Raw genomic sequence first — 15812 nt, 5'->3', positions numbered from 1 at the left:
AGAATTAACATAGAATACTCCTAATCATAAAATAAAGCCCTTACAATTGATTTCAGAATATGTATAAAATGCTCAAAACTTATTCAATAATTAACCGAACGACTCAACTGAAAAAGGGTACTGGAAACCGAAAGTAATACACCTAAAAACTAAAATTATTTGGCGTAGGAATCCTAACTATGAACTAATTACAATATCACAATTAACGCCAGGTTGATAAGATATATGAGCTTCTCGTATCAGTTAATACCAAAAGTGGAATACAAGAAAATTCAGACACACCACAAAGTTTGATATTTGTTTTATGTGTGTATGCCCTAGATTATTGAAGGAATGGTTGTAATAACTGCTAACTGCTTCTTACCTAATTATTTTTCAGCTTTTAGTACATCATCTGTATTATTATTATGCCTAATCACAATGAAACCGTTTAACTTAAAAAGTCTTTTGGATTTTCATTTTTCATAAATAACTGTGTTTTCGGTTCTTATGTCGAATGAAAGTGTCTTATTTCGAATGAAAATTTCGTTGGAGCTCGAACCGTATTCACGATGTGGAAGAATGTGCAGTAGCCAGCAGGCGCAATCAGTTGTCGACGCTGGTCGTACGGCTATTATGCCCTCATATGTCTTTTTAATTTCACTTTTTTTGACGTAGAACTACGTCTTTCAGGAAGGGTGTCAAATCAGAAAACAGTTCACGTTTTTATGTAATAAAGTTAACGTAAATAACTATGTTCACTGTGAACGAATTCTCATGATTTACCAATACCAATCGAGTCGGAAAATCTCTAAGATTCGTTTGATATGCTATATATTACAATTCGCTGATCTCTAAACATCATAAAATGTTATTTTTCATCAAATGAACAATTGAATAACTGTAAAATGTCAAAACGCTCTAGTTGTCCAAATTTGATTGGCCTAATTTACGGTTTCCGCAATACAGACTTCAAAATCGATGTACCTGTGGAAATCCGCTTTGCAAATATACATGCAAATCGTGGGGTATGTTTGTTCCCACCGAGCTGTGTTTTTCTAATACGGACGTCAAAATCAATGTGCCTGTGGGAATCCGCTTTGCAAATACATGCAAGTAGGAGAATTTTAATTCACACTAAAATGTGTTTCCCTAACACGGACTTCAAAATCAATGTGTCTGGGGTAATCCGCTTTGCAAATACATACAAGTTGGGGGTATTTATGTTCCCGCCGAACTGTGTTTTCCTAACACGGACTTAAAAATCAATGTGCTTGGGGGAATCCGCTTTCCAAATACATGCAAGTAGGGGGTATTTTTATTCATACCGAAATGTGCTTTCCTAACATAGATTTCAAAATCATTGTGCCTGCAGGAAACCGCTTTGCCAATACATGCAGGTCAGGGGTATTCTTGTTCCTACCGAATTGTGATTCTCTAAGATGGATTTCAAAACAAAGATGCCTGGGGGAATCCGCATTGCAAATACGAGGGCAGTCCGATAAGTACTTGGCCTACAAAAAAACAAAAAAAAATTGGAAAAGTGGCGGTTTATTTTTCAACATAGTCTCCTTTTAGCTCGATACACTTGACCCAGTAATGCTCCAACTTCTTTAGTCCATCAGAAAATACGTTTTCTCGAGGTCTGCAAAGTAAGCCTCCGTGGCGGCGAAGACCTCCTCATTCGACTCAAATTTCTGCCCGGCGAGTGACTTTTCAAGTTTGGCAACAAAAAAGTCGCCCGGGGCCAAATCTGAAGAATACGGTGGATGGAGCAGCAGTTCGTAGTGCAATTCGAACAATTTGGCCGTGGCGACGGCGGAATTTCCATTTTTTCCATTTTTCTAATATCCGCGGACACGCCCGCTTCCACACACGGTAAAAACAAAACTACGAGTCCGATTCGGCTGAAATTTTGACAGTAGCCGTTTACGAGAGTGTACTACACGATAAGTAATCTCTCTTGCGATACTGTCACCATCGGACGATGAGGCTAAGTACTTATCGGACCGCCCTCGTATATGTACTTGTACTCGCTAGTCTTTGTGCAGACCGGAAATTAATTCTAAACTGAGAAGTCTGGGAAATCGTCATTTCAGATACTAGAGGTGAATGAACTTTCGTGGTTCGAGAACTACGTAAACATGAGAGATGCAATAATTTCACAGGGAAATGTAAAATACAATGATCGTTTGACAATTCTTCCGTTCACATATTTTGGTAGTCCTAGGCAGCATATCAAACGTAAAAGGACGGTCATCAAATTTACTTGAAACGAATATTATTGTTTGCTTAGGGGCAATATTGAAGCCCCTGAATGAACAACTTTATTGAGCAATCCAAAATATTGTGCAATAATATTGGACATCGTAGCCACTTGGGTGCACGTCCGCTTAGTAAGCGATCAATCGTGAGTTCAAACTCAGGGCCCTCAATTGACCATCTTTGTGTTGTTATAGAATAACTACGTCCACGCAACAATCATCAGCGATGGAGATCGATTCGATGTCGGAAATCTGGCCTCTCTCTATCTATATACAAGCTCTGCACAACGGGCTTTTGGACTATAAATAACACAACAATGATCATATCAACTGTTAAGACACTTACGCCTAAATGGCTACTACTGTGTAATTTACAATTTATAGAACCATAAATATGTACATGTACACGATTGAAACCCAGCTCTGTTACAGTTAAAATATCAATGAACCTAAATAAATAAAGAAATGGGATAAAAAAAATATTGAACATCTAAGGGCAGCGGTAGTCCCACGTCAACCTTGCGGTTATATCATAGACGTAACCCACCCATTTTTACTACTGAAGTAGTAAAAATAACTAAATAACTAAAAAGTTATTTCAAAAATTTCGATGCATTCTAAAATAATATCCGGAGTAATAAACAAGCGGATTGAATAATATAATTCCGTAGTTCTACGTCGAAAATGAGAGCGTGTCCTAGGCACAACCCCTTACAATTTTTTTTTTTTGGAAGACGGTCCAGGAGAATCCTGTTTGGAGAAATGGAATCGAATGAAACTTTCAATTGAAAGCACTGATCGTCCTTTCACATGTGAAACTGGAGGTGAGATAAAACCCACTCAAATGATAGTGAATAGAGCAGTTTCGATCGTCAAGTGAAATAGTCTGCAATCTAATTCAAAGGAATCGACAGCAGAACGAAAACTAAATTGAAGAATCGATGTTTCAGTATGCGTAGTGGATACACACAATCGAAATTGAAATTGGCTGAAGAGAAAGGAAGAAGTAAAAAAGTCATTTTCATCTTTAAGTTTCAAAATTGTCAAGCCCTGTCCCTAACAATCTATTGCAGTACAGAAATGGCTGCAAGTGGACACAACCATTTAACTTTTTACACGCTGTAGGAGGTTCCGGGTGCCCCAGGGGAATGGTTTTAATTGTTTGAATGGCAAATGAATTCAATCTCAATCTGAATTAATTTCTTTCATTAAAAAGCTTTGATCATTTGAACTTGGCAAAATTTTGCCTATCCTGATATGTCACTATACACAGTAACTCCCGCAGTGAAAATAATCCTTTCAGCAACTCTCGCGTTGGAGGACTCGTAACATCGCACAGTCGCGAGCATCGTAATGATATTTCTTCCCAGCCTAAACATATCGACGGTGAATGTAGCCGGAACCATTATTGACTATTCGGATAACGAAACAAAACTTGTATGCGGGAAAGGGATTGCTACTCCCGAACGCTATTCGGTGTATTTGCAATTCCGATGAAGACATTGATTTTGCGACGTTGTTTCGATAGCGACAAACTGTAACATATCATGTGTATCAAGCATATCTCAACAATAGCAAATTTTGCACGGAGGTACGGTGTGCGAATCATACAAGTTGGCAAGTATTATCTCACAATTAAACAGTTACTGATACAGTAAATCCGAATGTAATATCTTTAATCGGAAAATATGGGAAACACTCGAGCCAATGCAACGTCTGACACGTGAGCCCTTTATCAAATATTGTAGAATGTTATCCACTCCAGCATTCAGGAACAGAATCGGCATAAATTTGACGCGAAAAATCTGATGCAGCTAACATTTCATCGCTGACAAACTGTAAGGCTTTTGAATGTTTGGTTTATTTAGAACATTTCCTTTCCAACTGAGCCCATGTCTGTAAGTGGCCTTAGTTTGAAGCTGACAATAACTCATATAAATTATGTTGTTAGCAGCCAAACGACAAAAAGTACAGCCGAGAAAAAACGTTTACGTCCATGGCATACCTATTTTGTGCATAAGCCTTTCTATACTGCATATGATTGATAAATATTCACAGTAGCCATAAATACCTATAAAGACTGGCAGAGTCCAAACCAAACCAAAATTCCTAAAATTGCGGAAATTTGTTCAGATCGTGGTGCAATAGTTTTGAATTGCAATAAATGATATATTTCAAAAGAAAAATTAACCGGGCAAACGTAATGCACGTATCCTATGTTTCTAATGAACCGGTCAATCAGTGGAACACAGAGTTGCGTGCGAGAGACCGTCGCTTCCGACAGCGGGTTGGCGGTCGACTCAAATCACGTCATCTTGGCAACTTGGGCCACCTCGAATCCTTACCCTTGTTAAATGGGGACTTCACCCCAATATCAGTTCAATCAGAATCAGAATAGATTTCAGAAAAAAGAAAACGAAAAAAATAATTTATAATACCCATGATTTTTTCCGCGCCACAATTATTCTAGCCTACGACACTGTTTTCTGGGGCGATTTATTCCTGTCAAGTCCAAACTTATATTATTATCGCCTTCAAAACTGGCCCCTTCTGAAGCAATACACTTTTTCTAACGAACAGTTCAGTCACCCTTTTTACCGCTGTATTCGTGAATTTCCTTCAGTTCATGCAGTGAATTCGTTTTTATGTCTTCAACGGTGTCAAAATGGGCCCCACGAATAATCTGTATTTATACAGATTTTTCAGACTTGTTAAAACCAAGAATCTGTAGATACAGATTACACATTTTCGGGATTTCATACAGAATTTACAGATTTTTAAAGAAAAGGTTCCAATTTTATACAACAATGATTTTTATTCAATGAATTTCAATAATTTTTTTCCGATCACTTCACGAAAATTCTTCATTTCGAGAGCTTATTACAGATTACAGATTTCTTGATAAGTTTACGAGATGTCGATGTATATTGCAATCGATTTGAACACTCCTTATTAATCTTATACTGTATATATAATTATAAAATTGCCAATAGTTTATGTTTTTAAATGGCGTTACACCGAGAACTTCTAATTTTCCAAACATTTGTTCAGATTGCAAGGCGTTTATTTAACACGGAACAATCGGTATAGTCCATGTTACGAACAGGCATTGCGGTCTACATAAATGAGGCAGCCAACCAGGTTAGGGATTCTAACAATCCGAACATTGAAAACTATTCCTTTGGAGAAAATTGAAAATTCGAACTTTGCTATCATAATTGGTGAGTCTACCGAACTGGGAACCTTAAGAATTTTAGCTATTGATGTTTTGATGAAAACAAGTTTCAGGTGAAAGGTACATTCTATAGATCTATCAAGCTGCATTTAGTCCTACTCCAATCAGCAAAAAGTAGTAGCTGAAATCATTGAATATTCTGAATTTATATGCAACCAGCTTGCTCTCATTGGAATCCGTCGTGGAACGCAGTTTACGAAGGTTCAACGAACTGAACCTGTTCGTTAATTTTCATGTTAAATACGAAACCAAGCAGCGAATCGAATTTCAAATTATTTGAACGACTCGATGAGCAACTCTATTCTACTTATTTTGAGCTTCGTTTTGCTATTGAATTTACGCAGATCAACTGGGAAACCAGAACTCTTTATCTTGTTCTTTGGATAATATATTTTTTTCCCTTGTTGGGTGTGAACCACTGCGTCCATTAGTTTGAACTATTGTGGTATGCCCCATTTTTTGTACTACGCTTCAATCTTATCTACTGCTTATTGATGAAGAAGTAGACTGAAAGCTATAGCGAGATAGGTGCCAATCAGGAATAATCTGTTTGATAAAATTTATAGTCCTGATCGGCGACACAGACCAAACTTCCTTGGGCTCCAGAATAGCCTTATCGAGGTGTTGAAGTCTGCGTCTTGTTAGTGCTCCGCATTTGCAGAGCAAATGTTCCGAGGTTTCGCTTTCGGCATTACAAAAGCGACAAATATCATCTTGCACTAAACCTATGTTTTTGAGATGGTATTTACTCGGACAGTGTCCTGTTATAAGACCAGTGAATGTGCTGAAGTCTTTCTTATTAAGACTCAGCAATTGTTGAGTAATTTTAATACTCGGCGTGATAAATTTTTTTGACTGGTTGAGTTGTACAGCCATCCAGTTGGCCATTACTTCCCGGTCTTCCCATTTCTTCAGCTCACTCTTCAACACACATTCAGAAATTCCACAGAATGGTTCTGGACCAGTGAAGGGTGAGCTTGAGCCGCGTCTTGCGAGTTCATCTGCTTGTTCATTTCCCTCTATACCGCAATGGTACAGTTGTACCGAACTTCTCTGACACAGTTGTCGTAAAAGGCAAATGCATTCCCAGACAATTTTTGAATAGCACTTGAAAGCATTGAGGGCTTTAAGTGCTGCTTGACTGTCTGAGAAGATACAAATGTTAGCATGTCTATAATTTCTTTTAAGGCAGACATTTATACATTCTATTATTGCAGCTACTTCTGCCTGGAAAACTGTTGGCCAGTTCCCCATAGCTACAGAAATTTTTATTCTGGGACCATACACTCCAGCACCTGTTCTGTTACCCATTTTCGACCCATCGGTATAGAACAGGGTTGAACCATTACGAACATCGGGACCACCCTCATCCCATACTGAACGAGAAAGTTCGATCACTGTGTATGGAATGTCATAATTGGTCCTTGGCTCCATCCAATCGCTGTTCATCTCTGAGGTTGGTCCAACGGGTAAGAGATTCAGGATGCTCAAATGACCAGTTTTGTCCCCGTCTAATATTTTTTTTATATCTTTTTAGCTTTAGAGCGCTTCTATTGGCCTCCAGCTGAACATGTTGACCCAAAGGTAACAAGTGAAGGATAGCCTCCAATGCCTTTGAGGGTGTGCTTCGCATTGCTCCTGTTACAGCAACGCATGCCAGTCGTTGGAGTTTGTTTAGCTTTTTTGTAGCTACAGTCTCCTTAGTCTTTGGCCACCATACTAATGAGGCATAGGTTATCCTAGGCCGCACAATTGCTGTATAGACCCACATAACCATTTTTGGTTTCAGGCCCCATGTTCTACCTATCATTTTAGAACATGCCCATAGGGCAATGTTGGCCTTACTGATAATTGCATCTAAGTGTGCGTTCCAGTTTAGTTTAGCATCTAGGATTACGCCTAGATATTTCACTGAAACGCTGAATTTTATTTCCTCTCCTCCAAGATTTAGAGTCTGCAGATGCAGTTTCTTCTTTTTGGTGAAAGGAACAATTGTTGTTTTTGAGGGATTTATGCTCAGACCTTCTTTGATACACCATGATTGTGTAAGGTTTAAGGCCATCTGCATCCTACTCGATATCACATCGTCGAATTTGCCACGTACCATTATGACTAAATCATCAGCAAAACCCACGGTTTCGAAACCATTCGCCTCCAAACTAATCAGAAGGTCGTCAACCACCAGTGACCAAAGTAAAGGTGATAGAACCCCTCCTTGTGGGCAACCTTTCGTTGCAATCACAGATGTCGATGACCCACCCAGCTCCGAGGTGATTTGTCTATTTGTGAGCATGCCTTTGATCCATTCGACTATGCAGTCATCGAAATGTCTTCTTCTCATAGCCTGTGCCATTGATACATAGGAAGCATTGTCGAAAGCCCCTTCGATATCAAGAAACGCACATAATGCAGTTTCTTTTGACGAAAGAGATTTTTCAATTTTAGTCACAAGCGTGTGTAACGCTGTGACTGTGGATTTGCCTGATTGATAGGCAAACTGGTATTTAGATAAAGGGCATTTGGACATGAATACAGGCTTTATGTATTCATATAATACTTTTTCCATAGTTTTCAGCAGTATTGATGATAAACTAATTGGTCTGAATGATTTTGGGAGTGATTTATCACGTTTCCCAGCTTTTGGAATGAAGACCACTTTAACGAGTCTCCATGTGGAAGGAATGTGCTCTAGTATCAGACTTGCCTTAAAAATCTCGATTAGAGATGGAATCAGCTTAGATTCTCCTTTTTGAATCAGGGCTGGAAAAATTCCATCTGCACCTGCGGATTTGTACGGTTGAAAGGATCTCACCGCGCTTTCTACTCTGGCCCTCGTGAAAACCATTCCAGCAACTATCTTTGCGACATCCTTTGCACTTTGAGAATTCCTTCGAGAGCATTTCATGTCGCGGTTGTAGTTAGGACTGGTATCAGAATGAACCGATGTAGATCCCGGGAAGTGAGTTTTCATCAGTAAGTCTAATACTTCTGAGGGAGATTTTGTGAACGAACCGTCGTCCTTTTTGAGGGAACCTAGCCCGTTCGAGTGGTCTTTTGCAAGAGTCTTACTTAGTCTTGCAACGATTGGGGTACTTTCAATGCTTTCGCAGTTATTTACCCAAGATTTTCGTTTAGATCGTCTTAGTTCTCTAATAATATATGGATAATATATGCCCAGAACAATACATCGAATCTAAGGACGCAATCTAAGACTTTGGAAATTTTGAGAATCTAGAATCTATCTTCTTCTTCTTCTTAAATGGCACTAACGTTCCTAGAGGAACTTCCCGTCTCAACGTAGTATTACTTGCGTCATTTTTATTAGTACTTAGTTGAGATTTCTATGCCAAATAACACGCCTTGAATGCATTCTGAGTGGCAAGCTCTAGAATACGCGTGATCACAGTGCAAGTCGGAGGAAATTTCTTTGACGAAAAATTCCCCCGACCAGAACGGGAATCGAACCCGAACACCCGGCATGTTAGTTATGACGCTAACCACTCGGCCACGGGAGCACTATCTAGAATCTATATAACCCACAAATTCTTCTTTGGAGTTGAAGCTGTTGAAACAGGTATTGAGTTGGATAAGAGCACACAAAACAATAATGCTGTAATGAATTGGTAAACGGTTGAACAATAAAAGTTCAAAAAATATAAATATAAATGAGAACATTAATTTATGTAGCCTAAAAAATTCTATCAGTACCTGTCCTTATCCTGTGCACGTGGCTTCAGGCCAATTTAATGTCCCCTTTTCATTCGTTGACAGTTTCTCGAATCTACGTTTTCATTCACTGGCAGTTACCCAGTATGTTATCATTGCAAGCCTTACATTTTTGTGTGTGCTCTAGAATATGTTAGAGTATTTACGTCGCGCAATGCAAACAAACATGAAAAAATGCATCTGTTTAAACTTTCATTACACCTCATTGTAGTAAAAACTCAATGCTTCATGTGTTTTTACTACAATGTATATGCTTACTAGCGCTACGTCGTTACTTTCAACATCGAATAATAGCTATGCCAAACAGTGATAATAAAGCTCAAATTATGATTAAAAATTAGACCTATAAATAAAATACAGATATCCATACAGATTTTCTGGAAAAGAACTAAGATAAAAAGATTTTTTTAAGTCGAAAACACAAATTTTATTATGGCAACCCTGCACGTAACAATAATTATGCGTTGTATGAACGTGGTATCAAAATCTTTCAAGTAAGTCTTCAGCCACTCGACTACGATGGAATTTTTGAAGAAAATGCCATATGCCATTCAAACACCCGTATTTTGACGTTATTGAGTCACCAAATGTATTCAGAAACATTCTCAACGTTTCTCCACAAGAGAAATTTTGTTTGTAACACAACAATTCCACATAATATCTTCGAGCAATATTATTATCCATATCGATAATCGCCGAGCTGCAAGCTGTAAACAAACTAAATGACAGATCGCGCTCAAAATTAAAATTAAGACTACTGACACTAATACAAACTTAAAAAAAATAATTAAAATATTCGGCAGAAAGATTTAAAATTACAAATTCCTAGAGCATAAAATAGAATCCGAATGATTTTGTGAACTGATATCAGAAGGTCATTGTCAGTATGTGAGATATACACCTGCATCTGAATACCTTTCGCCACGCGTGAAATTAGTCCATCAATTTGCAGAACCGAGCGGTAGAATTATGAACACAGCACATAGCACATAGATAAGCAAAAATAAAAATGCATTTTGTTCCCGCGATGTTCAGTCAGAGACTAGCTAAAGATAACATATTTGTTTATATAAGCGACGCAGCGTGGTGCAGACGAATGTCGCGCTATACCAATAGGAAAATTGTATTACTACACCCAAACTAGCGTTGGCAGAAAACATTTCATCTTCGGCAGAAAAAAAAACTTTTCGTGTGCTGAAGAGTGAAATGAACAAATAAAAGCACCAAATACGAGGGTCACAATTTATATTTCGGGAATTGGCAACACTGATGTCATGTGAGTCCATCTGACGGTTCCATCGTAAAGTTTGACATTTTTGACGATATACGTACTCAGAACATTTTGTCATACGGACGCTATTTGTTTATTTTATATTTAGTTGAAAGTTTGGTCTCGGCAAAAAAATGGAACTGAATCGTGAACATTTTCGTGCGATGATTGTTTACGACTTTCGACGTGGATTATCACAACAAGAGTGCGTCAATCAACTTAATTTGACTTTTGGCGATGAAGCTCCTTCAAAAACCACTGTGTATCGCTGGTATAGTGAATTCAATCGTGGTCGTAGTTCGCTGTCCGACGAGTTTCGTGAAGGTCGTCCAAAATCGACTGTAGTGCCAGAAAACATCGATGCTGTGCACGAAATGATTAAGCAAGATCGTCATGTAACGTATTGTGTTTTACATGAACACTTAGTTGTGCGAAAATTATGTTCACGTTGGATCCCACATAATTTGACAATCGCTCAAAAAAAAGGCTCGTGCCGATTGGAATAAATGCTTTGAAAATTGGTTTAAGCGCATGCAAAAGTGTATCGATCATCGTGGCGAGTACTTTGAAAAACAATAAAAATATATTCGCAGCTTAACTATTTGTTTTTGTTCCTATTCCCGAAATATAAATAGTGACCCTCGTAGAAGCTTTGAAATGTTTCTTTGTATGGGAGCAGAAATCTCTTTCTCTCAGACTGAACGTCAACTTGGGATTGTACTCGAAAAAATCCAAACGATGTCAACGGGGATCCAATCAAGGCCGACTGGAATTCGAAATTTTTTTGGACGACCACGTTTTCCACATAGCCACTGGTGCTGTTGCAAAAATGCGTGATAATATTACACCTCATTATGAAATGAAGTTGGAAAGTGTTTTCTAATGCGTGCTTATTTGCAATGTGCCACTTGTTTCGCTCGCTCATATTGCTCTTATATTGCTATAGCTTAGGGGAAATGCGGTTAAAATGAACACCCTAAGGGATATCTCCATTTACTGCGTCCACATACCGCTACAATATCCGTTCTTCGAAGAATATTATAGCTTAACTAATTGTTGTTTAAGTTATCAAATGGTTTTTATTCTAAGAAATAAAAATAGTACATATTTCTTTAAAAGAAAAGTTGTAAAATCGAACATTTTTTAGTGTGCGGTTAAAATAATCACCTGGTGATGGTAAAATGAACACCAGTACATAACATGTTAAATAGACTAGATTTATACGTTGTTTCATGTCCAAATTTGTTTGAACCATTGTTGAGAAATTAGGTATATCCATGAAATAATCTGAGCCTATTCACCTAGAGTAGTAATTAGAATTTTCTCATACGTACAAAAACGTAGTAAGAAACACACAACGCTTCACATATTGAGGATTAGGTTTGTTTGGAGTGGCATATTTTCCCAGGGTCAAAGCCAAAAAGAAACACCTTGAAGGGCAACGTGTGATGAGGTATATCAGCTCCAGAAAACATAACATTGAAAGTCGTTTTCCGGTGGTGGCTCATTTTGCCCTAAACATCAAAGTAATTTCGAATGCGAATTAATCGCTGAAATCAAACCGAATATCTGTTCACCTCTAATCGAATATGTGAACAGTCGTCCAAACTGATAATTTGTCGAAGACAACAGTTCTAATAACTTAAATTTCACAGGAAATTCCTTAACACTCCTATACTCGCGCATTGGTCTGCCAGACCGAGAAATCAATAATTCGTTCATTTCTCAGAAAATATCAACACTACAACTTTGCGATTCTCTCTAGCTTCGTTATTCGTCGTTCGTCATCGTTTAGCGTATCGCATGTGTTGGTACAAAGGGGACGTGTGCCACTTTTTTAACACTTTCGGTCTGACACACCGACGCGAGTGTAGGAGTAATTTTTTTGGACAAGTGCCTTTTTTCATATTCTATAATATTGTTGAATGAAATGTTAGTGGCGTGGAATTTTTATTGAATATAATGCATAAGATCATAACCGGACTATTCTTATTTGATTTCAGTCCCTTTTGTAACTGTATTGAACGGATCCATATATAAACTATTCGTCGATATATTCGTCGTTAGATTCATACGTTCAAAGACAACATATAAATATTTGGCTTTCGTATAGTTATTTGCTAAATATAATGGTCATACATATACACACTTGTGAAATAATTTCAGTTGTGGAAGAATTGTAAACAGTAAACTATAAACTAATCGGTGGCTATTGGTAATTTTGAACAGTTACAGTTTCGGGAATATTTTTTTTATAATGAACATTATCGACAAGAAAACAAGAAAAAGAACAGGAAGTTCCTAGAAATCATATCATATCATCATTTTATGCCCCATCCTAAAAAAGGCATTAATTCTTAGTTTACCGAGAATACAGAGACAAAGAATATTAGAAATATGCAAACTTTATATTCCAGAACCTTTATCATCTGGTGATTCTAGAAGGTCGTTATACATTCTTCTCTTCGATAAAAGACCCGAAAAACACGCAACTACTGCATGGAATGTAAAAAATATGTTTGTTTCGATCATGCAGTTATGCTATGTTCTGATTCTAACTACAATGAAACCACAATCGATAAATACGTTTTTATGTTATTTTATAGCTATTTATAAACCATGAATTATATTCAGTTGCTTACTTTTAATTAATAACAGAGAAAATTCGAATTTCGGATTTGTGTCGGAGTATCAAAAATTTCTCTGTTTTGAGGAGGCTGAATTAGATTATCTATTAAAACATAATGAAGACGAAGAAAACATATTTTTCGGAGTTTTTTCATTTAATAATACCCTCCTCTTTAAATAAACGCCAATGAAGCCTGAAAAATACACAATGGCAACATTACAGAGAAGTTCAATTTCGGTCTGTGACACCGTGCGCGAGTATACGTGTTATGATTTTGCACGCGAGTACAGGAGGGTTAAACACGATGCGCGCAAAATTACATCCGAATAGCTACCGTGAGAGAAATTGCTGTTTTTTTTCTACGTGCGATAGTTTAACGCATAACAGGGTGTCTTAAATAGCTTCATATGTTCTAAGAATAGGATAATCGTGAAATATCGATTGGTTTTTAGTTGAATTATCGAAATTTGAGTATCGGTTCATTTTACCAACCCTGTTCATGTTAACCACATTTCCTCTATATACTATACAAATGATATAAGGTATACCGGAGCAAGTTGAAATACGGGGTAAGTTGAAACGGAACGTGATATATATTTTTTCAGTAAATAATACCTTTCAACCCACCTTATCACACCTATTACCAGAATATGAAGATTTATTACCAGAATGTTGGAATGCTTTAACGCAATCCTCGCCTTTGTTTACATTTCCTTGTTCGTGAAATCGAAACAAACATTTTTGCGCGCTGACTTAATTGGTTCGAAAACACTGATTTTTTCAAAAATATTGCCAAAATTGCACGTCAGGTTATCAAATAATAATAATCAAGTGTAGTGGTTTTGAAAAATGAACTGATTTTTTTTCCGTATAGTTCATGAGCATGTTTTTTCAACCCTGGGGTAAGTTGAAGCCAGTGAAAATTGAATATTTATTGAACTTTGCCGGACGTTATTTGCCGGCGATTGCCGTATGAATGAATAATAATGAATGAATAAAATCATTCATATTTCGTTCCTCAGTACGTAATTCTACGTAATTTATGAATACACAGACATAGAACAAGTCAAATTCATTAATTTTGCAACTAAGGAACGTTCTAATATTACGTAACACATTTTTCTACTACTTTAGACTCCCTCTATCCTACATAACATGTAACAAATAGTCATTTGCATGAAAATGTTTGCATAAAAATGTTTAGATTGATTTCCTTTCTTCCTGAGAGCATTACGTAATATATGAATATTTGAATGATCTCATAAACCTCATAAACCGTTTTGAATGGCTCTACTCTGGCATGAGAGCGTCTCAATTTTGCGTGTATCAAACTACTCTCCCACATCTCACGTCCCCGAAATCTCACGTGTGTAGTTCGAGGAGTAAAACCGCATATCAAACTAATGATAGTTTTTTTTTATCTGTATTATAGTGACTTTCAACACTTTTGACTGGTTTGTCTTTTCGCAAAAAAAACCCTCAGGTGTAAACTATAGAAAACAAATACAAATACATAATTACGAAATTTAATACAATTTTTCGCAGGTGTAGTATTTGTAAAAAAGTCAAAAAGTCTAGCTCATTGCCCTCAATTTTATATTTCGATTATCTGAATCGGTCCAGTAGTTCAAAAGTTATGAATGTTTTTAGTACAGTCATTTTTGAAAAAGAAGGGCAGAATATTTTTTTTGAAAATCACAACTCAAAAACGAAGAAAAATACCTTTCTAATTTTTAGATAAGTTATGTAAAAAAAAGTCACAGGAGGGTTGTGTTCGAGACACGACCGCATAGTTGACGTAGGATTCCGTTAGGCTATCTGTTGATTTTGGATATGTTTGAAGAATTACATCGTGAACCTCTTTAATGATGATTTGGTGGCCCTGAAGAGGGCCGTTTTGTTTGGTTGTTGGGTATTGTTTGTTCACTCCACCAGTGTTTACCGAGTGATGATGACAAAAGGATGGTGAACAGTCGTTGGGTGGTGCGTATCAGATAAAAAATGCTGAAGTGTGCGTTATGTCTCCTGCGTTATGTATGGATGAAATTTCCCCCAGGCACCTTGGTTTTCATATCTCTGTTAGGGAATACATTTCGGTAGGAACAAAAGCTCCTCCTACTTTTATGTATTTGCAATGTCGATTTCCCCCAGGCAGATTGGTTTTGATGTCTCTGTTAGGCCGCATGTGTCGTCAAATTCGACCAATCAGAAGTGGGTATTTCCGTTAGGATAGGGGTTGAGGTTTTTTTCAATTGTTCGATAGTTAGTTTCATGACATACACTATTTTCTTCAATATAAAAAATTGTTATGGAGTACCAAAATCGATTGACCCAAAAATTTAATCAATCCATCATGAAATGGTTGAGATATGAGCGTTTGAAATTGGACAGTGTCACGATGTGCTCGATTTTCGATTTTCAATTTGTACCCCAATATGTTCCCGAAAGACGTAATCCTACGTCAAAAACTAAACGTTCCAGAAAAAGTATAAAACTTCGCTCTTGGCTCCGAAGTTGTGTAAACTATGAAAAACTAATAAATCAATAATTGGGAAAAGAAAATATTTTTTTTCGCATGTGCAGTACTTTTCCAAAGAAGACTAGTTCATTGGCTTTAATTTGATATGTCGCTCATCTAAGTCGGTCTAGTAGTTCAGAATTTATGTATTTTTGAAAAAAGTAATTTTTTGAAAAAGGGAAAAAAATATT

The 15812-nt window shown here is 37.1% G+C and overlaps 1 protein-coding gene across 1 annotated transcript in view; it reads right to left on the bottom strand.

The window, feature by feature from the left end:
* Nucleotides 1-15812, bottom strand: part of LOC129779383 (guanylate cyclase 32E) — a 51029-nt gene that overhangs the window by 20567 nt on the left and 14650 nt on the right. The gene's annotated exons all lie outside the window — the stretch shown is intronic.

Source organism: Toxorhynchites rutilus, chromosome 3, assembly GCF_029784135.1.
Source record: "Toxorhynchites rutilus septentrionalis strain SRP chromosome 3, ASM2978413v1, whole genome shotgun sequence".
Taxonomy (NCBI): domain Eukaryota; kingdom Metazoa; phylum Arthropoda; class Insecta; order Diptera; family Culicidae; genus Toxorhynchites; species Toxorhynchites rutilus.
Note: the sequence above shows the minus strand (reverse complement) of the source record. Positions and strands in the feature narration are given on the sequence as shown.